Source organism: Schistocerca cancellata, chromosome 7 (assembly GCF_023864275.1).
Source record: "Schistocerca cancellata isolate TAMUIC-IGC-003103 chromosome 7, iqSchCanc2.1, whole genome shotgun sequence".
Lineage (NCBI taxonomy): Eukaryota > Metazoa > Arthropoda > Insecta > Orthoptera > Acrididae > Schistocerca > Schistocerca cancellata.
Genome location: NC_064632.1, coordinates 378,296,057 through 378,320,321, shown reverse-complemented (window position 1 = coordinate 378,320,321; position 24,265 = coordinate 378,296,057).

Sequence of the window (24,265 nt, the reverse complement as noted above, 5' to 3'; positions counted from 1 at the left end):
CGGCAGCGGCAGCGCAGGCCGTAGGACAGCCGCCCGTGCCGTGTGCCGCCTGGCAGGGGTGACGAAACCGTCCTCGTCAGGTTGGCGCACAGCAGCAGGCCCTGTGGAGGACCGCTGCTCCCTCGCGCACACCGTCGGCGCGACCGTCCGGGCCGCAGAGGCAGCGGCGGCGCGGGAGGATTTAGGGGCCTTCTTCCGCGGCCGAGCAGTGTCGGAGGCTTGGGAGCGGACGTCAGAGTCGTCAGTCGCGTCAGCACGGCGCTTCCGGAGCACACGAGCATCGTCAGCGTCACGTCTGTCCGCGTCAGCAATGGCCTCCGCAAGATTTGCGTCGGGCAATTCGTCGTCGTCGGCAATCACGGCGGCTTCTTGAGCTGGCTTTGCACCCGCCTAGACCGCGGTAGTGCCCTTCGCGCAGGGCGGGGCAGAAACTGGCGTGGCTACGGGTTCTTGATGCTGCAGGGCCGTAGGACCAGCCACGAGCGAACCGACCTCTTGCATGGCCGGCCCCTGTGGCGCACCCAGTGAGACCGCCGTCGCCAGGGACGCAGATTGTGCGCCTGGCGAGGCCCCCACCGGCTCACCTGCCGTGTGTCGCCCCGTGCCCGGCAGTGCAGCAGCCTTCCGGATCCTGCACTACGCAAGCACGGCAGCGACGTCGTCCTCACGACCGGGGTAGTCACCCCCATGTGCAAGCTTGTGCATGCGCACAAGCATGCGCTCCTGGGAGCGAGAAACATCACCAGAAGAGACATCCAAGTCATTGTCAGGTAGTCGGTGCCGGTTCGTCATAAGTGGGGGGCCGGATGGGGCCGCCGACGGGAGCAACTCAGTCGCCTGAGCTGACCCCGCCGGACAGCGATCCGCCACACCCTTCGCTCGATCGTCAAACACGTCCTTTCGCCTCGACATCGCAACTCGGAATGGAGTGGAGTGCTGCCTGCTGCCGCAGAGGCATTACTTGTATACCGCGACCTGCACGCGCTCAGATGCTGTGGTGGCTGCAGCAGGCTTTATGGTAAACAGCTCAATCACTTTTCAATTGACAAACAACCTCCGAGGTGAGGTAGAGGCCGTAACTGGACTGCGAACCTTATACATAAGTGTGGTGGCCGAATATACAGTACGAAGGTGCAGCCGTAAATACACCACAGAAAATCCGCTCGCGCATCTACCGATACTTCATACTACAAACGTAACATCGTTTATAGTAGAGCATTATGTTTTCGAGGACATGAGTCCACTTGCAACATATGTCCTCTGTTACTTGCTGGATGTATTTCAATCTCTGTCTTCCTCTACTAGATAAGCAGAATTTATTAACTTAGTTTACATCTTGTTCCCACAGTTTCGAAGTTAAGCTTTTCGCTGTTCTCATTGCTGCTGATTCTCAGTACTTTCGTCTTTCTTCGATTTACTCTCAGTCGTTATTCTGTACTCATTAGACACTTCATTCATTCAACACATTCTCTTATTCTTCTTCACTTTCACTGAGGGTAGCAATATCATCAGCAACTTTTATCATTGACGTCTTTTCATCTTGAACTTTAATCCCACTTTTGAATCTTTCTTTTATTTCCGTCATTGCGTCTTCGCTGTATAAATTGAAAATTAGGGGTCAAAGACTACATCCCTGTCTTACACCATTTGTAACTCCCAACGTTTACTTCTTCATCTTCCAGTCTTATTGTTACCGCTTGATTCTTGTACATATTGTATGTTAACTGTTTTTTCCTACAGCGTACCCCTACTTTTTTGGAAATTTCGAAAATCTTCATTTAGCAGAAGAATTTCTATTGGACACTTAACGTCACCGCCCTTACTTTTAATTCCACGGTAGACTGATTTTACTTTCCTATATGAGTTAGCCCTTTCGACAATAGTTTCCTTTCCGATTTCTTCTCATTTTTCTTGTACTCATTTCGCTTTTTCTTCTCTGCATTCATTAATTATTTCGTTTCTAAGTGAGGTGTATTTCCGTATTCCAAAATTTGCCAGCAACCTTTTAGTTCTGGCTTCTTTCGTTGGTCAACTGAAGCATTTCTTCTGTTACTCATGTTTTCTTAGTAGATACCATTCTTATATCTATGTTTTTCTTTCCAGCTTTTGTGACTGCCCTTTTTAGAGATACCAAACCCTCTTCTACTGAACAGCTTACCGAGCGATTCACTATCGCAGTATCTATCGCCTCAGAGAACTTCAAGCCTATCTCTTCATTTCTTATTACTTCTTATTACCCACTACCTTCTGCATTGATTCTTCCTCAACAGTCTCTTAAACTTCAGCCAACTATTCATCATTACTAAATTGCAATTTGAATCTATATCTCCTCCTGTGTAAGCCGTAAAATCCAAAATCTGATTTCGGAATCTATTTCCGACCATGATGTAATCCAACTGGATTCTTTCTATATCTAATGGCCTTTTAGAAGTATGCTTCGTCCTCTCGTGAGTCTTGAAGGCAATATTCACTAATACAGTATATTCACTAAATATATTGCAGAACTCAGTCTTTCTCCTCTCTTGTTCCTACTACCAAGCCCATAATCTCTCCTAACCTCTTCTTTTACTTCTTCACCCACAACCGCATTCCAGTCTTCTATGTCTATTATTATTTGCTGTGAGGGTCGTTTTGGACACCAACGTCATTAGAAAACGTCAACAGCGTGGAAGTGTGGGTAGGATCATCTTTTATGCAAGATGGCGCTGCTGCATGCATTGTGCAGCCAGTGAAACATCTGCTACAGAGATATCTTCGAAATGCTAGAATTACAATTCCCGATCAGTGCATTTGGGCTAGGTGTAGGCAGCTGTGCTACATTTACAGGCAATTTTAGTACACAGAATGAGAGGTTATGTCATGATCGCATGGATAGATTGAACTTAAAATCGATAGAATTGTGAAAAATTACGAGGGAATACGTATAAATTGACTTAATATACATCGAAATGCGGGGAAATTGAGAAAGTACTTGCGGGTCTTCCGATTCGCGCCGAACAATTTGTGCATGAGAACAAGTATACAGCAGCAAGAGAAATCTGTTCTGTCAGGATGCATCAGTCGCGTGACATAGTCTGCGTTCTACTCGTATACAGCCACGTGTTCTGTATGTGGTTTAAAGCACTGCCTACTTGCGATCGTTAACGGTAAACCTGTCGGTCATCAGAGGACTTCCATCTCACGTGTGATGAAACGTGGCACATTCCTCGAAACGAACTTTGATTTATGCGATTTACTCCATCCCCCCCTCCCCCTCCCCCACCCTCTCCCCGTCGCATCTTGGATGTAAAATCGAGACTTCAGCGTCATAACTAAGTTAGCGAAAGGTGCTTGTGAGGCAGTGCAATCCCCGTGTACACATTTGCCTGACATATGTGCTGTTTACAGAGTTAGTGATGGAATGACTCGTAGTTTTCACATGTCAGACGCTGCTGCTATGCGTTTATCTGTTTCCATGTAAGAGGTATTCACCCTTACTAACGATCATTTTATATAGGGCTGCTGCAGGTGTAGTATAATTTCCGAACCGTGATCGGATGGGAAACAGTGGGCGCTATACACCTCCGGAAAGTTGTATTGTACTCGTATCACACAGAGTCAATGTTTTAAGGAAGTAGTTTTTTTCGTTTTACGGTTCAATGACATAGTTTATCGTAGAGAAACCGTGAAGAAGGATGCTTATCCTGCACTTGAAATATATTTCTTACATTGGAATATTAACAGCGCTACATTCCATTCGACTGATAGGTTGGAAACGCAAGCCCGTTTTAAATGCAGAACGTTGTAGCCTTAGGAGTGCGTGTGTTTATGTTCTCTCTTACCAATACCTTCCTGGTACCGATTCTAGACTCTAGAACAATACTTTATAGTTGGTAGCTTGGTTGATTTACGTAAAAATGCGTCGAACTCCATCCATCTGGAGCTCCATCGTACATAAAAATCATTAGTTTTTTGTTCTTCTTAACCGTCTGCTATTACATCACGACACTTGGATATCTCTTACTATACATCGATAAGGAGTGCTAAGCTCCTCGACACGGGCACATCTCAAGAAATCTCGTGCATTTGGATGGGTGAGGACTCAGAAAGCCCTATTCATTCACGAGACGTGGAGTGTAGTAGTGTACTTCTCATCGGTTGCAGATTAATTCGGTAACGGTGCTGCATGGCGGGTTGGCCAATGACAGTGTGACGAGGGTCTTTCTAATTTTACCCTAAGACAGCGAGAATGCTCTGTGACTCTCATACCTAGAGAGATAAATCGTAAATTAAGCACTGTGCTCGAGGTGTTAGAAATATGTAGAGCGCTGTCTGGTATACATTGATGATTTATGTGTTTGAGAATTAACACTGAATGGTCGTACTGCGCTGTCATCTATCTGCATTTGCAATGATACTCGCAAAGTAGAGAAGGGATGGTTTAGCTATGATATTGAAATTGGGGAAACATGCTGCCACATCATTGGCTGGTGTTGAAATTACTGTAAATTTGCTAAAATTGTTCACACTATCAACTGTGATGCTTATTATTGCAGTACAACGGTGGTGTCTTTCCCATATCATCCGTGCATTGGCGCGCCGTTAGCTATCACATAATGATTGACTGACAGCGCTTGTTTGAGTTGGGGAATGAGTTATGTGGATGGGTGACACCTTCTGGGGATTGCTAGCACTGAAACAGCGATCGCATACATGAGTGCAATATGAGGAATCAGTCGAAAGAGAACGCAGAGCCATCATCTATTCTGTCACTGTGACAGATGAGTTTAAATGTAGAGGTCGTCAATCACTTTCGGACATCAGTTTGGAAACTCTACACAGCGCAGTCAAACTCTTCTAGTTTCCTTATGTTGTAACTGTCTTTTATTTAAAACCGTCCAGTGTGTGGCGTGTTATGGTAGCCACCATAATAACATGATTTACACCGTGCAATTTCTAGTTTTCTGCGAGAGGCTGTGGATCAGAATGTCTTAATGTCAGTTTAGAACCTGACACAGGTCTCGAAGTTGTGGCAGAAAAAGAAAATGTTTGGTTGTGTACAAATGCGTGTTAGGAAACAATGTTTCAAACAATGGCACAGGGTCACAGGGAGCGTCTCTTGCGATTTACTGTATAGTCTGTGGTATACGATCATTCTCCTAGAGCAGGGGCGGGCAAACGTTGCACGAGGCTCATGAGCGCACAGCGCTGCACGTGTGCTGCTCGTGTGCAGGCGTCGACCGGGGCTGTGGCGACAGCAGGCAGGTTGCGGCAGTGTAGTGCCAGGCTAAGCTGCGGACGTTGATGCGAAGCGAGCACTATGTAGTGAACGTTGTATTTCAAGAAACGGAGAAGTGGAGATTTGCTATCTTTTAAAAAGTAATGGGAGAATCATTTTTTCTTTGTGCAAAAACGTGAAAATTCGAAATGTTTAATATGTGGCGATATTCTCGCTGGTCAACGGAAGTTTAGTATTGAAGGCCATTATAATAAATTTCACAAGGACGAGTACAATTTATTGTCGGATTCTTAGCGGATGGGGAATTGACTGAGCTTAAGAAGAGCGATCTGACGATACCAGATGAATCTGTCGTAGTTGGCCGGCCGGAGTGGCCGAGCGGCTCTAGGCACTACAGTCTGGAACCGCGCGACCACTATGGTCGCAGCTTCGAATCCTGTCTCGGGCATGGATGTGTGTGATGTCCTTAGGTTAGTTAAGTTTAAGTAGTTCCAAGTTCTAGGGGACTGATGACCACGGGAGTTAAGTCCCATAGTGCTCAGAGCCATTTGAATTTGTCGTAGTTGCTGTTGCCACGAGAGATCTGTGGCTTTCTTTCGTCATGTCTCTCATCTAACTGATTTAAAATTTTATGCAGCACTGTTTTCAAGTTTTCAGGACGACAACAATAATAGCCCAGCGGTATGTGCAAGTTATAAGACTGCGCTTAATATAGCGAGAGCTGGAAAACCATTTGCTGAATTAATAAGTTTCGGTTAAGAGCAAACATCAGTGATGAAAATTTACGTAATTGTTTGTGTTTGTCTGTATGTAGAAATTTTGTTCCAGATATTAAACGTATTGTAAACTCCACCTGTGATAATTAAATAAAACGTATCGTAGGTAATAGGTACTCTTTCAAACCATGATTTCCTTCAAGCACTCCTACTAACTTTATTCATTCACTCAATAAAGCAAGCTGGGAAACAAAACAGAGGAAGGAGCGGACAGAAGGTATGGTGGGGATGGGAGATAAGCGGGTGGCCAGCTTGCCCCTGTGTGCACGCGGAACACCTGTTAACTACACGTGTGCAAGTGCACCGCACATGTGCAGGATTCCTGCCCGCCCCTGTCATAGAGTGTAGGTGATGAAACCCTAAAGTGGCCTCTGCGGTGAATCAATACGTGTATATTTAATAGGATCGTCCCACACGGGCAGCGGTAGTTTGAGGTGTAAATTCAGTGAGGGACGAGGAGTTCCTTTAGGAAACCTATTATGGGGAGCATCGCACAACCCTCTCTCTGTGCCACATCCATATCGCAGTTGTGCATCATCGCGCCTGCAACGGCATCTAGATGAGTTCTATATCGGATGAAGTTAGTGGAGCTTTTATAGTTCGTAATTTTTCTCTGTTGGATGGTACAGAATAACGATGATAGCATGTTAGACTGATAGATGTGATTGGATGCGGATCTGCTTCGGACAGTAGTGTCTGAATCTGGTTTGGAGACGCACCACAATGTGTGCATTTCCACCGAATGGCCAAAACACGGTCCTGTTGCACTAAAAAAAATGGTTCAAATGGCTCTGAGCACTATGGGACTCAACTGCTGTGGTCATCAGTCCCCTAGAACTTAGAACTACTTAAACCTAACTAACCTAAGGACTTCACACACATCCATGCCCGAGGCAGGATTCGAACCTGCGACCGTAGCGGTCTTGCGGTTCCAAACTGTAGCGCCTAGAACCGCACGGCCACTCCGGCCGGCTGTTGCACTAACTCAGGTCGTTAAGTTTCTACATTGACTGCAGAAGATTAGATTAGATTTACTTTCATTCCAATTGATCCGTAGTGAGGAGTTCCTCCAGGATGTGGAACATGTCAGAAAAACAACAATACATGACAAATGTTTACAACTAAAACAAATAAGCTAATGTACCATTCCACAGGTCCCAAGTGGAATGATCGTCATTTTTAATGAACACTAAGAGTCATTTTACAAATACAAATGCACTGAATTTAAAATAAAAAAGTTTTTTATTTATTTATAAGATAATAAACATGTAATGCAACTACTGTAATACTTATTTACAATGAACACATTACTGCACTGAAATGGTGCAGAAGTTAGATTATACTTACACACACACACACACACACACACACACAGACACACGAATTTTCAATGAACACATTACTGCACTGAAATTGTGCAGAAGTTATGTTGTACTTATATACAAATCAGTAGGTTTTACTAAGAAATTCATCAATGGAGTAAAAGGAGTTGGCCACCAATAAACCTTTTAGGCTACTCTTAAACTGAATTTCATTGGTTGTTAAGCTTTTTATGGCTGCTGGCAAGTTATTGAAAATGTGTGTTCCTGAATAATGCACACCTTTTTGTACAAGACTAAGTGACTTTAAATCCTTGTGAACATTATTCTTGTTTCTAGTATTGATTCCATGAATTGAGCTGTTGTTTTGAAAGAGTGATATATTTTTAATGACAAATTTCATTAAGGAATAAATATATTGGGAAGCAGTAGTTAGTGTCCCTAGTTCCCTAAACAGGCTTCTGCAGGATGTTCTTGAGTTCACACCACATATAATTCTTACTGCACGTTTTTGTGCCCGGAAAACTTTAGCTTGGCTTGATGAATTACCGCAAAAAATAATCCCATATGACGTTATGGAATGAAAGTAAACATAGTATGCCAGCTTTTTCATTTTTATATCCCCTATGTCTGACAAAATGCTGGATATGGGTTTCTCCGACTTCTGCTCAGTTCCAAATTAAATTGGAACGATCACATGCGCTAAGCTGTAGAAATGGGATCAGTTGCAAGATGTGTAGGGGCTGACTAAAACCACATTGGAATTTTACTGTAGCAGACAGGTTCGAGAAAGGTGTCTCGTTTCGAGATATGAGAGTGCCAGAAATATCATTCACTTCTGGCTGTGATCCAAAGCAGATACCTGCTTGAGTGGAAAGACTTGATTCCAAATAATGGACATAATTTCTAGTGGATAGCATAACACTAGACATCTGAAAAGCTAGTGTACATTTTCTTACGACCTCAATCAGCACATGATCTACTACTACTGTTTGTGATCTTCTCAGCCAGTCATCAGTGGACATATTGCAGAACCTCTGACATGACAACCAGTCAGAATATCTTACAAGTACTAAGGAAATATCTAGTTGGGGCGGTGTGATGGAGTCACAAACACAGCTTACATATCACATTCCTTAGCTGAATCACTTTCAAAATTCAGCGATTTTATCACGAGTTTGCAACATGGGCTATGTGTAACTGGAGTGTTGGTCTGATAACATACATTCCTATGATCACCATCTCAGTATTTGTCTGGAAAAACCGCCTCATTCAGGGGTAATGTCATACCTCGATTTATAAAGCCAGTATAGCTTTTAACATGGATACTTGTGTGCACCCATAGAACCAAGACCGCTTGTGACAGTTACTAACAGTAGCTGTTGCGATAGGGTTTCTTAACATCTGGCCAATTACGGCTCTCTTTCTAAGACACAGTGGTATCACACACACGAAAAGCTTATGAGACATGTCCACCCATTGCTGATTTTCTCCCAGTATTATTTTGTATCGTAGGTAATCAGTTATTGACGAAGTATTATACTTAGTAGTAGGGGGTGCGTGATAGGTTCGCCCTGAGCATCAGGCTTATAAAGTATGTGTTTGTGTTCTGACATATGCAAAGGAACTGATTATGTCCACTCATAAGGAAGGTATGGATTTGACGTCTAGTACTGTGATATCAAAGGGAAGAGTATGTCAAGTCACAAGAATGGTACTGATATTTCTATTTCCAGAGCCTTAGCAATCAACAGGGTGTATTTCCGATACTTTGCTCATTGTCGAATGTCATTCAACTGAGACCATGATTGTAACATTTAGTTGAGTACAGGGATGGTATATATACAGGGTGAGTCACCTAACGTTGCCGCTGGATATATTTCGTAAATCACATCAAATACTGACAAATCTTTTCCACAGACCGAACGTGAGGAGAGGGGCTAGTGTAATTGGTTAATACAAACCATACAAAAATGCACGGAAGTATGTTTTTTAACACAAACCTACGTTTTTTAAAATGGAATCACGTTAGTTTTGTTAGCACATCTGAACATATAAACAAATACGTAATCAGTGCCGTTTGTTACATTGTAAAACGTTAATTACATCCGGAGATATTGTAACCTAAAGTTGACGCTTGAGTACCACTCCTCCGCTGTTCGATCGTGTGCATCGGAGAACACCGAATTACGTAGGGATTCAAAGGGAACGGTGATGGACCTTATACAGAAGAGACTGGAACAGCACATTACGTCCACATGCTAACACCTTTTTATTGGTCTCATTCACTGTCGCACATGTACATTACCATGAGGGGTGAGGTACACGTACACACGTGGTTCCCGTTTTCAATTACAGTGTGGAATAGAGTGTGTTCCGACATGTCAGGCCAATAGATGTTCAATGTGGTGGCCATCATTTGCTGCACACAACTGCAATCTCTGGCGTAATGAATGTCGTACACGCCGCAGTACATCTGGTGTAATGTCGCCGCAGGCTGCCACAATACGTTGTTTCATGTCCTCTGGGGTTGTAGGCACATCACGGTACACATTCTCCTTTAACGTACCCCACAGAAAGAAGTCCAGAGGTGTAAGATCAGGAGAACTGGCTGGCCAATTTATGCGTCCTCTACGTCCTATGAAACGCCCGTCGAACATCCTGTCAAGGGTCAGCCTAGTGTTAATTGCGGAATGTGCAGGTGCACCATCATGCTGATACCACATACGTCGACACGTTTCCAGTGGGACATGTTCGAGCGCCATTGGCAGTTCATTCTGTAGAAACGCGATGTATGTTACAGCTGTTTGGGCCCCTGCAATGAAGAGAGGACCAATGAGGTGGTCGCCAATGATTCCGCACCATACATTTACAGTCCACGGTCGCTGTCGCTCTACCTGTCTGAGCCAGCGAGGATTGTCCACGGACCAGTAATGCATGTTTCGTAGATTCACTGCCTCGTGGTTTGTGAAACCCGCTTCATCGGTAAACAGGTAGAACTGCAACGCATTCTCTGTTAATGGCCACTGACAGAATTGCACTCGATGATTAAAGTCATCACCATGTAACTGCTGATGTAGCGACACATGAAACGCGTGAAAGCGGTGACGATGCAGTATGCACATGACAATACTTTGATGCAGTCCACCGGCTCTCGCAGTGTCCCGTGTAGTCATGTGTGGGTTCATGGCAACAGCAGCTAACACACCAACTGCACCCGCTTCTCCTGTGACAGGCCTGTTACGGACCCGTTTGCGTGCTATGACCATACCTGTGGCATACAGTTGGCGGTAGATGTTTTGTAATGTGCGGCACGTTGGATGCTCTCTGTCTGGGTACCGGTCTGCATACACCCTGCAGGCTTCAGCTGCATTTCGTCGACACTCGCCATAGATGAGTATCATCTCCACCTTTTCAGAGATCGAATACACCATGGTCACAGTTCCTACAACACTACACTATCACAGACGTCTGGTAACACGGTGTACTACAGTTGGTCTGTGTGCGGAGACGAATGCAGAATAACAATAGCAGCAAGCGCTACATGCGGACTCTGCAACAGCTAGACCAAACCACAACAGTGCACTACAGCCACACTCGTAAACACGGTCGTCATCGTAAACATGTCCCTGCAGATGCTGCTCGCTGACCGTGGCCCGTGTTTGTTACAACACGCAACTGAACGTCGGAGGTTTCAAGCGTCAACTTTAGGTTACAATATCTCCGGATGTAATTAACATTTTACAATGCAACAAACGGCACTGATTACGTATTTGTTTATATGTTCAGATGTGCTAACAAAACTAACGTGGTTCCATTTTTAAAAAAAGTAGGTTTGTGTTAAAAAACATACTTCCGTGCATTTTTGTATGGTTTGTATTAACCAATTACACTAGCCCCTCTCCTAACGTTCGGTCTGTGGAATCGGTTCGTCAGTATTTGATGTGGTTTACGAAATATATCCAGCGGTAACGTTAGGTGAGTCACCCTGTATATGTGACCAATTTCTTAGGATGATTGATTTTACCTGTGCGTGCTCGGCCTGCAGCGCCAGTGACCTGTGTGGGGGTGATTCACGTTTCCCTTTAATGGTAGGAGCTGTCAGCATGGACAGGCCTGTTGGAGTGTAGGAATGTAGATGAACTAAAGTTTTGTCCTTTAGACTACCGAATAGTGAACTAATACTTAGTAAGTGTTGGATAGCTTTCGTGATCTTGTGCAAATTTGAGAATGAATATGGAGGTGCATTTGCGATGGACCATTATTCCCTCCCATGTAAATTGTTCAGCTGACTGCTTCTGCATATTTTGTGCCTTATCTAATGTTTGGCGTGCATCTAGCATGTGGAGGACACGTTTGCCAGTTCTCTAGACATGAGAAACACCTTAGGTGACCTTGTAAATTATAGGGATTGTTTCGAATCTGTTACATCACCGAGATCGGTATTCACTGGTGGAAATATCATTTTTCATCTGTTTGTTTCTAGTTACTCTGTGGTCTAGAGCACACTCCACCTAGCTAAAAGTTCGGATTTGTATTATACAAATAATTTCCAATCTATATCTTCTGAATTAGATTGCATGAGCGATGGGTAGGACACTGCTGTGTGCGAACCATGTGAAATTAGATATTTTCTTGTAATCGCAGAGTCTGGAGATGGGTGTAGAAATGTGAGCAAACAGGCACGTCCAGACCAAAAACAGCCTTTGCACAACAGTTCTGAGAGTGATCTCGATCCACTTACGGCTTTCTGATGTAAAAGGGGTGATTTTGTATGGTGGAGGATTTGAACTATATGTTTACTACATCGACACGGTATGCAGTGATATATTGCTGGATTGGAGATCGGTTTCACGCTCTAATATTCAATCTCCTGTCCTCAGTGGGAGATCAGTGTAATTGAGTAAGAGTCTTTCTGTATTCGACAATATGTATGGCACTTTTCGAGGTTTAGTTGTCGGTGCAATATGGCGATCAGTGTAAAATAGTTTATTGGCACTGAATATCACGTCTATAGAAAGAAAGAAAAGGCAGACAGTGCTTCCCTAGGACTGAGGAGCATCGTGACATATAGCTGGTGTGAGTGTAGGCACACTATGATTTTTTCAGGTGCTGTACAGATATAAAAGATAACGGGACTGTTTGTGTAAAATGTGTATATATTGCACTGTAAAGTTATTGTAGCTTATGTTGTGTAAAATGTGTATATATTGCACTGTAAATTACTGTGGTTTATTTTGTGGCATGACTAGACAGGATGACTGTGTGTCCTATCATGAGGGATGTATAGATTCAGCACATCGATAACTGTGACAGTATGAGAGAGACTTTATGTGGAAAATTATGAGCGGTATAGATACTGAGATTCGTTCCAGAAGCACAGCCATCAAGAGGAGACATTATCTGTACATCGATCGGTGTCAGACTGTAGCAGCAACTGTTATATTTAATTGTAGTTACACTGATAAATATGTTCCTGGCTTCCAATATTCTTGTGAGTCTCATGTGTATTTAGTGATCTGTAGACAACTTTGCACGTTTAACTGTCAATGCAATTTAGCGGTCTGTGTAAAATAATTTTACCACTGAAAGTCTCGACTGCAGAATGAAAGAATAGGTGGATGGTGCTTCGATACCGAGGGCGTCAGTAGTTCGGCGGGTAAATTCGATAAGAGCCAATCATAATGCTCGATTCATTCACACCCTTTGTGCTCGGATATATGAGCCTCTACAGAGCGATGGGAACGTTTGTGTGCGTTGAAAGCAGGAAGGGTAACGTGTGATAGACTGGGGTATCACAGGATCACTGTGAAGAGTGCATTAGATGTTATTCTGCGCTATTTTCGTAAACAGGTTCTGTTAGGGCAAGAATTTCCGTGCGTACAAGCTGAGGCATCACGAAAACTGCCACAAAAGTGCACGTTAAGTATTTCTGGGACACTATGCAATTTAGTAGAGTTCAACTTGGTTACTATTTTAGATAGCCATGTGGCTTCAGTATAACATTGACAATGTTGCTAGATGTGCTTGCAATGGTATGTAGCTATGCGTGGCGTTGCGTTAGCCACATTTCATGCGTGGTCCATTAGAATCGCTAGGTAGAAAGCAGCTTGTTCCATTCTGGAACGGATGTCTGCAGCGTCTTCGCCAGCCAACAGGTAGAGGGAGGGTAGCAGCAAACACATGCACACACAGCCCAGCTTGGAGCGTCTGTGCTCTGTAAAGAAGTAGTCTTCACTTTCACTCCTGTCCGGTAGCATCAGACATGGTGCCTGGGTGAACACGTATTTCGAAAGGAATTTCTGAGGTACCAAGTATGAAAGGGATGTCGCCGCAATATGCGTGCAGGACTCGAACAGGCACCTGTGTGTGCTTTGACAGCTGACACCCACATCACTTTGCAGGCTGTCAGTATCCTCCTGTGCGGTCTAGTGGACAGGGTCAGCGCATGGTGTCTGCATATGTTGTTTTGGTGTCTGTTGCATTATTTTGCGAGCAGGTCTGTGGGCTGCACTATGCATTATTTGGATAGTTTACGAGTTGATTTCGTGCCTGCACATATGTGTGCTGCATTATTTAGGAGGAGTTTGCATGTCTGTACTGAAATTATTTCGGTAATTTAGGAGCTGTTTGCATGTCTGCACAGCATTATTTAGGTGTGGGTTACAGATCCGTGAGCTGCGTGGTGTGACCCAAAGCATGTCAGAGTGTGTGTTCTGTATCACTGTGATAAATATACTCCATCCCTAAACAAATTGTTCCAAAATAAATAGATTACACGCCATCCTCACTCTCCCCAGCAGCCCAGTGCAGGCTGAGTCATTTCGCACTATTTGGCCCCCTCCAGACCACAATCTTGGATTATATCACATGAGGGATTACAGCACCCTCTGGTGGGAGTACTATGTACAAGGTCAGTTGGACCCTAGGTCTCATGATGGAGACAGTGTATGTATCTATTTTCCCCCACCATCTTTATGTTATGGATGAGAGTGCTGAGTACTAGGTCAGTTGGAGTCTGGTCCTCGTGGTGAACACACTGGATGGCTGTACTGCATGAAATTATTTAAATAAAGACTGGGGCATGGCCGGTCGTGGTGGCCAAGCGGTTAAAGGCGCTACAGTCTGGAACCGCGCGGCCGCTACAGTCGCAGGTTCGAATCCTGCCTCGGGCATGGATGTGTGTGATGTCCTTAGGTTAGTTAGGTTTAAGTATTTCTAAGTCCTAGGGGACTGATGATCTTAGAAGTTAAGTCCCATAGTGCTCAGAGCCACTGGGGCATGAAAAATAAAGACTTATGTCCAGCACTGGTCGAGACCTTTTCCCACAAATCCCTAGGAGGAGGTAGCGGTTGGGTGACTTAGGTTAGTCTAAATGTCCTTTCTTTCACGCCATTTTCTTAGCTTCGTTGAGAAATGCCAAGTGACCTTTCTTTACCACCAAAATTCAAACTTGGCGCCAGTTTGTAGGAAGAGGTGGCGGTCGGATGACTTAGGTTAGTGGAGGTAGCCCAAGTGACATATCTTCAAGCGATTTTTCTTAGGTTAGTAGAGATAACAGTGGTGTGATACATTATCCTGTTGGATTTGAACTTCCCGTCATTATACTGCGGGAGGGATGGGAAGGGGGGGTTAGGTTAGTGGAGGTAGCCCAGTTGCCCCATCTTCCCACCAAAATTCAAACTTCCCACCAAGGGGGCATGGCAGGGAGGTGTGGCACTTGCATCATCAACTGACGTCACAGCTGCCATCTTGGTTGACGTCATGCGTTGTTGCCAAGTGTACACGCCGCCATCTTGGATGACATCATCGCCGCCACCTTGGATACATCTGGCAACAATAGAGAGTGGGACCATACAAAGGTCCCTCTACTATTATCGCCTCCTCATTGCCCTAGTGGCAAATAATTCGCAATGTAAATAACGAGATAAGTTGTAGTTGCTTCGTGAAAGTAATCTCCACTGTCTGTAAACATATATTTAATAGGTAAATCACACACCAATCTTTGATTGGTATACCGCGAATTTATCAAGTGAATCTTGCAAGACAACTCTCTGTCATTTCCGGAAGTAACAAGCTCTTACGCGTCATCAGACAGTTTCCACTATGTTGTCATGACACTATCATAGTCGCAGCAAGACGACTAGGTTTCTAAATGTGATGTCTTTCTTGAGTGAGCTAACAGTTAGCATTGCATCATGTTCTTCAGTGACGCAGCGGGTTAATTACTTTTTCTACGACGTCATGAGGAGTATTCTATTATTTATGGTGAGGGAGAAGAATGTGAAGTTGCACAGACTAGTGCAGTACATATGAAAGAATATCAACGTAATCCACTGAGTTACAGATCCATTTCATTGACATCGACATGTAGAAGGACATGTGAACAAATACTTCGCTCCAAAGTTATGAGATATCCGAAATATATTACCTACTGACTTAAAACCAACATGGATTTGGGACGCTTCACTCTTGTGAGACACAGTCGACACTTTATTTCCACGATGTACTGCGTACACGGACTCTCAAATTGTTTCGTATTTATAGAGTTCCAAAAAGGCTTTTGATATCATTCCTCATAAATGGCTTCCTACCACATTGCTTTCCTGGTCTCAGTTGTGCGACCGGTTTCGTGATTTTCTATCTGAAAGATCACAGTTTGTAGTAACTGACCTAGTGAAACGGAAGTGATGGGTGTGTTTCCGAAAGTAAAGTGATGTAGAACTTCTGTTGTTTGTAATACACGTAAACTATTTAGCACACATCAGAACATTTCGCTTAGATTCGTAGCTGATTAGGCTGTCATCTAGCAAACCCCTCAGAGGAGCAAAGCGAATTGCCAAATGATGTTCAAATGTTCAAACGCGTGTGAATTTCTAGAGGACCAAACTGCTTAGGTCACCGGTCCCGAAACTTACACACTACTTAAACTAACTTACGCTAAGAACAACAGACACACGCATGCCCGAGGGAGGACTCGAACCTCCGGCGGGAGGGGCCGCGCAGTCCGTGACACGACGCCTCAAACCACGCGGCCCCTCCGCGTGGCGCCAAATGATGTTGAAAATATATCTTCGCTGTGCAGAACGTGACGATTGACACTAAACAATAAAATATATGATGTTTTCCACATGATTAGCAAGAAGGCTTCGTCAGGCTTCGAGAAATCGATAAGTGAAATACATTTCAGGGTATGAGGTCTGACGAAAGTCCTAGGGGTTGCAAATATGAACAATATAATTGGGGAAGATCACGTGTTGTGGAAAACGTGACTAATGTGTTGGGTTATTGACACAAACGCTAGAAGACCCAAGAGGTCTACTAGGGGGACTGCCAGCAGGAAGATTGTTCGGCATCTTCCGGAATATTGCTGAGCACTGTGTGATCATTACCTGACGGGATTGACGGACGACATCAAAAAAGGTGAAAGAAGGCTGCTGCGTTTGTAGTATAGCAAATTAGGGTAAAGAGTGTTCAGATGTTTTCTTTTATTTATTTCCTTGTGGTTTGGGTGGGGGGAGGGGGATCGTGTTGCTGACGCAATATTAAAACAAACTGTTTTTCACTGCGTCACGTTATTTCCACATTTCAGCAGCCAGATTTCTCTCCCGAACGCCGTATAAAGGATGATATTACAACTACAACAACATAAGAGAAATTAGAACTCACACATAAGCATTTGGTGTTAGTTTTTATTGAGCTTCGTACGTGAATGGAACGGTCGAGAAATTGAAGCGATTCCGTGAACCCTTTACGAAACACTTAACTGTGAAATTCAGAGTAATCGTGAATCATTGCCTTGTAAATGTAGGTTCGCAGCAGGACGTAATTTCCGTCGTGCAGCACGTATTGTTTCAGAGACACTGAGTACACTTTATAAGGACTCAAAATGTGAATGACGTACTACTTCTGCACAATTATTTGGGAATGCTGTCGCCAAAACTTTTTAATTTTTCAGTCCGGTTTGTTATCTTATAGAATATACACCTTCTTAAGGCGCGATATAACGCAGAGCGCTTACAAGAGAGAATAGTTTCCTGCGTCGTGCGGTTGCTAGCTAGCTGAAATACTTTGTGGTAGCTACATTTATCATGGCTGTATTCTTTAACATATTTTTCGTTAAATACTTCAATGAAACGTAAACAGCAGACGTGACTGCTCACATTATGGCAAAATTGTTCTAGCTGCATTAGTTTATTCTACAGTCTTTGGTAGGGTACATGAAACTGAAGTGTCGGCAGAATTGCCAACACTGTTTTTAGAGGAGACCGAAATGCACGCTATAAGCTAACGCCGGCTGGCGTGAGGTCTGAAACAGGATACGTAATGAATGCTATAAAGAAAAGTACGTAGCTTCTGGAATACTTAACTTTAATCCACATTTGTAGAACATTGCTCTTGTTGATACAGTAATAGAATTTCAATATCAATGGAATACGGCGCCTTGCTAGGTCGTAGCAAATGTAGCTGAAGGCTATGCTAACTATCGTCTCGGCAAATGAGAGCGTAATTCTCAGTGAACCATGGCTAGCAACGTCGGCTGTACAACTGGGCGAGTGCTAGTACGTCTCTCTAGACCTGCCGTGTGGTGGCGCTCGGTCTGCAATTACTGACAGTGGCGACACGCGGGTCCGACGTATACTAGCGGACCGAGGCCGATTTAAAAGCTGCCACCTAGCAAGTGTGGTGTCTGGCGGTGACACCACAGAAACTTTTGATCCGTGAAGAGGAGAGCGAGGCTTTGTGGCCTGTGCCTGCAGTGGCCGCGGATAACGCGCTACGGGCCAGTCGGGCAGCACAGCTGACAGGCTGGCCGACCAGCTACAGCCTGGCGCCGAAGCGAGCGAGCCAGCGGCAGTGGGGTAACAGCCACCCTGCACAGGACGTGCCAGCACGGCCATAGCACATGCCTCTGCCTCTGCCGCTCCTTTTGTCGTAAATATGTTTACTTTTCCTCCTGGCTGCAGTATAAGAGCAGGTAGATTAAATACACATCAGGTAGGCTGTTGCAATGGCTCCCTGGGAGAGACCAAATCCAGATGGAGTCGTCGGTCCTATCGAAGAAGGTGGATGTTCCTTCAAGGAAGCTGGCAGGAGGTATGGCGTACCATAAACAACTGCAGCGAGATGCTGGAGGAACTGCTTGCACTACCAAAAGAGCTCCTGGCTCAGGCAGGAAGGGAATCAACTCACAGCAGGAGGAAAGGGAGCTATTGTGTACGAGCACAGAAATTCCCTTTATAACGTGAAGTAGTTGTAGCTGGAGACCAAATTCCGTGGCTCGAGTGACAAGGCTCAGGGACGCTGGACTGCACGCACAACGATCCGCCATGAAACAAGAGCTTAGCGAAGACTATGTTTTATACATGCTGACATTTTCAGAGCTCCACCTGAGTGCGTACTGGGAAAAGGTCATCTTCACTGACGAGATGTTTTCCACCAGTTCTCGAAATCTTAATGGCTGAAATACTTGTTTTGAACTTCTCTGCAACTTGCGACTTAATTGTTCAGAAAATCATATGGAAAATTATTAATATTTCATCCGCTGAAGACAGTTTATAGTGGCGTGCATTTGGCTGAACTCAGAACGTTCAAATAACTTTGTGCTCACACCTGCTATTAATCAGGACGTAGACTGAATGTTTACTGACTTTGTTATGTTGTTGTCTATGAGTGATTGTATAACAATTCATTTTGGCAGGAATCCAAGGAATGGCGGTAAACGCTAATAGTTCATTATCTGAAAGAATGATTTCAGGAGGAAATAAAGCGTGAGAAATTTCAGTTATTATTCATAATAAACAGGGAAATTCCTCAATTGTAGATACATATGTCCACAATCGGACCACACGTTTGTGCAAATAACACGCATTCAGAAAAGCACAAAAGAACCCAATCTACCTTCAAAGCCCCACAACACTATTAAATGAGAGGAAATGTAAAACGAAATTAGACCTGTATCCACGGATAACTAATGTAGGACCAATATTGATACTTCGATGTTCGAGATCAAGACAGAAAAACCTAATCTTATACTCGTGGATACGCAAATGCATCTGAAAAACAATACATAATGTAATCAGGCAGTCATGCATCAAAATTAGTTGAATCTAAATTTGATTATTGCTTTTCTCAAATCAATCAAAAGACAACTTTGACTAAGTAGTCGGCCTGCAGCCTGATGTAAACAGCGTATCCAGTTCCAAGAGTAGTGAGAAAAGAAGAAGAAAGAAAGAGTCCTTTGCCCACATACCCCAGGACCAAGCAAAGTCCAATCGAACTAGCTAGCGAACGTGTGCGGAAGACAATGCCCTGCCCTCAAAGCAGCGTTCCAGATATGCTGCGTTACCAAAGATGAGACTGTACTAGCAGACAAAAAAAACGTGGACAGGGTAGTATTTGCGACATGCAAGTTCAAAAATGGTTCAAATGGCTCTGAGCACTATGGGACTTAACATCTGAGGTCATCAGTCCCCTAGAACTTAGAACTACTTAAACCTAACTAACCTAAGGACATCACACACATCCATGCCCGAGGCAGGATTCGAACCTGCGACCGTAGCAGTCGCGCGGCTCCAGACTGAAGCGCCTAGAACCGCTCGGCCGTCCGACCGGCGACATGCAAGTGACTAGCAAATCAAGGACTGATACACTGTATGCAAGACGTTTATAAGAGACGACTTTCAAAAGTTCTCTTCAGAGATCTCTTCTTGTAATGCCATAAAAAGTATGGAGGGAGAAGGAGGAGGTGGACACAGTTAGGAGGAAGGAGGGGATGGACAAAGGAAGAGGGAGGAGGGAGTGAACAGAGAAAGGGGAGAGGTTGAGATGGTGGAAGAGGTGATAAAATGAGAGAGGGGAGAGGATGGGATGGGAGAAGAGGTGATAGATTGAGAAAGGGGAGAGGATGAGATGCACTGTGAGAGTCGGAGGAGATGGACAGAGGAAGGATGAAGGAGACTGACTTAGAGAGGATGACTGGATTAACTTAGAGGGAGGAAGAGGAGATTGACTTAGAGGTGGAAAGGAAGTGACAGATGCAGTGAGAGTTAGGAGAATATGGACAAAGAGGGCGAAGGGGAGAAGCAGGCAGATGGACAAAGAGAATTGGGAACAGCTGGATAGGGAGAAGGGCAGGACGAGTTGGACAGAGAGTGGATGGAGGAGAACATGGTCAGAGTGAAAAGGGTGAGATGGACTAAGAGAAGACTGGAATAAACATATATCTGGGCAACGCCGGAAACTCAGCTAATATTGAATATAAAAGAATCTAAAGAAGTTTATTTTTAAAAACGTCCAACATAGTGAAAACATGGGGTGCAGAAGGCAATAGCGGTGTATTGTAACAGCTGGAGTAGTAACTTATGTAACTGAAGTATCTCAAGTGATAATGCAAAAAGAATGACTGTAGATCTTATTTAAAGAAATCATTTGCCTACAAATTTATCGATTGAAAGAATCGACGAACTCGATCGAAGCTCATCTTCACCTTACGGAATCTAAACAGTGGACTGTATTGCAGGAGTTGCATTATACATCTTCTAACGGAGACGATGACTGGGGTACATATGTTTACATGTCGCAGAACCTGTAAATAACTTTTCTTGGATCAAATTCCATTCATAAACACAGTCAGATTCAGTGATAAGTACAGACATGTAAATTCCTTTTCCCATAAACATAAATATTTAGCAGACAGATAACAGCAGGCTTATAATACCAGAAAAAACAGCTATAGCTAAAAGGGGCATGTTATACTATCACCTGGTAACATTCAATCCCTGCTCTACAAGATGCATCTCCTGTCTCTCTCCTTTCCATTAACTGGCATCGTCTAATTGAATTTCTGATGTACCAGCTTAATGGTATACTCACCCCGAAGGCGCATCCAAATCTAGAGGCAACGCACGAACGGGGAGAACCAGCCTTCAGAGGATATTAATTACTGGTGACTGGCGAGTCATTCGGTGTTAGCCGTGAGGATGGAAGCTCTAGCTACGTACGTGTTGTGCTGTGTCGTGTGACAATAGGCTGTCACGCCAGGTTACGTTCACAGTACTCCCAGAGGATGCTACGCAGCGTCGGTATCCGTGCAGGAAATTCTTTCCTTAAGTATCTCTGTTCCTTGTCACGGGAACAGGTTATGCGAAACCACACACGGACGTACAAACATACGCACATACTGGCGAGCTTAGGCAAAAATTTTAACATTTTCCATCGGAATTTCTGCGCTGCTCGTTCGTCGCCTTATTCATTCTAGACCGGAAGTTACCAGCCTTCCTGAGACCATTACCCCTGAACGATACCAGTACCCCCAACAGAATGTAGTAGATAACTAAAGTTTAGACTGAAAAAAATTATTTGAACATACCTGTTGTAAAAATTACAGGAAAATGCATATTATTTCATTAAGGTTTAAGAACAGGTGTTCCATTAAATCAATAATTAACGAAAGTCAATGAGATGGGTGCCATTCTTTACTTCTGACAATCTTTTTTCTTACTTTTGGTTTGATCTCAAACAATTTTAATCGTGTATCAGGTTAATGGTTCCTTGCTTTTGTTTTTATTGCCACCATAGTATCAATCCCAGCTTCACAACTATTAGTTGTGGTGGACGGAATCAACGTTCTTCAAGATTTTTTCTGATAATAGTGGATACTCAAGAATGTTGTTAATTCTGTTTTAAAGAAATCTGTTTACAGAGTGTTGCCTTCGCATTGCCCAAGAAATCTTGCTCCGACTTGATCTTCGCCATCTGAAAATATTCCTTTATTCACAGAAAAATGTATTAAAACCCAGACATTTACTTGTCGATTCTCCAGTTAGGGAAATTAGTTACAGATAACGCTTACGACAGATGGTAAGTGTTGACATACATAGACTGTATGAAAGACCATTTTTCACTGTTGGTGTTGACCATCAGTATCAGTTCTGGCAACGTAGAAATGTCTTGAACTCCAATCCTCCGTCTGTAAAGGTCTAATCTGCGCAGAAAATTGACATTCATTTTTATCATGTACTGTCAAAATGTTCACCATGTTTCCTTGAAAACCGAGGTTAAAAGCATTTATTCCTACAAATAAATCCGGAAGATATGCAGCTTCGGAAGTAAATATATTATCTATTATTTTAGCATGTCATTCTTTCTCCGTTTCCGTGGTCGCCATGGCCTGAAACAAAGCAATTTCTTTTCGAAGGTCCAGAACTCTACACCTCACTGAATTTCAATCAAATCTCTTTGCGAAGCTCTTTTAGACTCCTTGTGTTTGTTGCATTACTTCGAGTGTGATTTACAATCTTCATTACCTGTGTTGAGTGTCTCCAACGAATCAGGTGGACATGTTTTCACTGACAAAGCACACCGATGTATAATGCAGTGGCTGAACATTGCATCTGAAAAAGCTTCTTTCAGCATTGCGTTTAATCCAGAGTGAACGTCAAAACATGGAATTTGTTTCATCTGTACATACACTTACCAACTTCGACTAATGTATCTGATTTTCCTCAACAAAATTATCTTTGTCGCGTGCGGTAGTGTCCAGTGAGTCGGAGAACAAGTATTCTTCCTTCACACTGTCATCAATAACGTATCGAATATGGACAGGCAGCTGGGAACATGATGCAACGCCAGTCGATTCATCGAACTGTTATGGAAAGAAGTGGCTTGACCGTATTTCGTTTATTTCCGTGCCCTAAATATCTAAATGCATGTTCTCAATACGACTTCTGCTTGTGTTGTTAAAAAGAGGCAGTTTCTATGTCTTTTCTGCAGGTTGGCAAGCGAATGACTGCCTCAACAGTCCACAGAATGTCCTCAAAAAGTTCAGCGAATCATCGTTCCACCCCAAGAAAATTTCTTCAAATTCTACTTTCAGTCACATGACGAACTGCGAAACGTGAAAGACCACTTTCACGAGATCCTACACGCAATGATTGCTTAGGGCTCCTCGTGAGGATTTCACGAGCTTTGTCTACATGCTCTGCTTTCCTCGAAGTTGATGGTCTTCCTGATCTTCTTGCATCCGCAACACTTCCTGCTGTTCGTAATTTGGAATTGAAATTTTTAACACTTTTTGCATCCACTGTTGCACGGATCCCTGGCTCAGAGCTCCACCGCCTCTGTACTGGCACCACGGATTCCAAGACGTAACAAGCTGCTATTTTGGCCCTTTGTTCCACAGTCAACACAGGCGACATTTTACAACTGAAACAAAAGAAAAAGTCGATGTTAAAGACACCCTCAAGGAGTGCCGTTTCTAACAAAAGTAGTTCTAAGAAAATTGGTTCATAAATAAAGAAATTAAAACTGTTTAAAAATAGGGAATGGCTTATCAGACACCCTGTATGTGTGAGACGTGGATGGGAAAGGCGATTAGCACCACCTTGTGTTTACTGGACAAACTGAAACAGAATAGCACCGTCTTTGGACAATGTGCATACAGGTACCTGTGCTGTGAACGCAGAGAAAAACAGCTGAATAGTGCAGAGGCACTGCCGCCTTAAACCTATCAAGTAAATTCTTGCGGACTATTTTAAATTGTAGACAAGTATCGCGAGTCTCCCTCTCACTTGTATCAGTGGGTAATAATCTACATGTAAAACGCGTCAGGTCTTTTATTTTTTCGTAAAGGCCAGCCAGGTTAAGAAATTAAGTCAATAAGGTGAAATAAAATCCCTAGAGTTTTCGCTGAGAAGTGAAAGACCTTAATCAGGACTCACTGTAACATTCTTGCACGGAAGTTAAGTTTAAAAGTGAGTGTGAACAGGTCTAGTTTTGCAACATACAACGGGGTGACAAAAGTCACGGGTTAGCGATATCAACATATGCAGAAGGCTGTAATATCGCGTACGCAAGGTATAAAAAATCTGTGTATTGGTGGAGCTGTATTTGTACGTAGGCGATTCATGTGAAAATGTGCCCAACGTGATTATGGCCGCACATCGGGATTT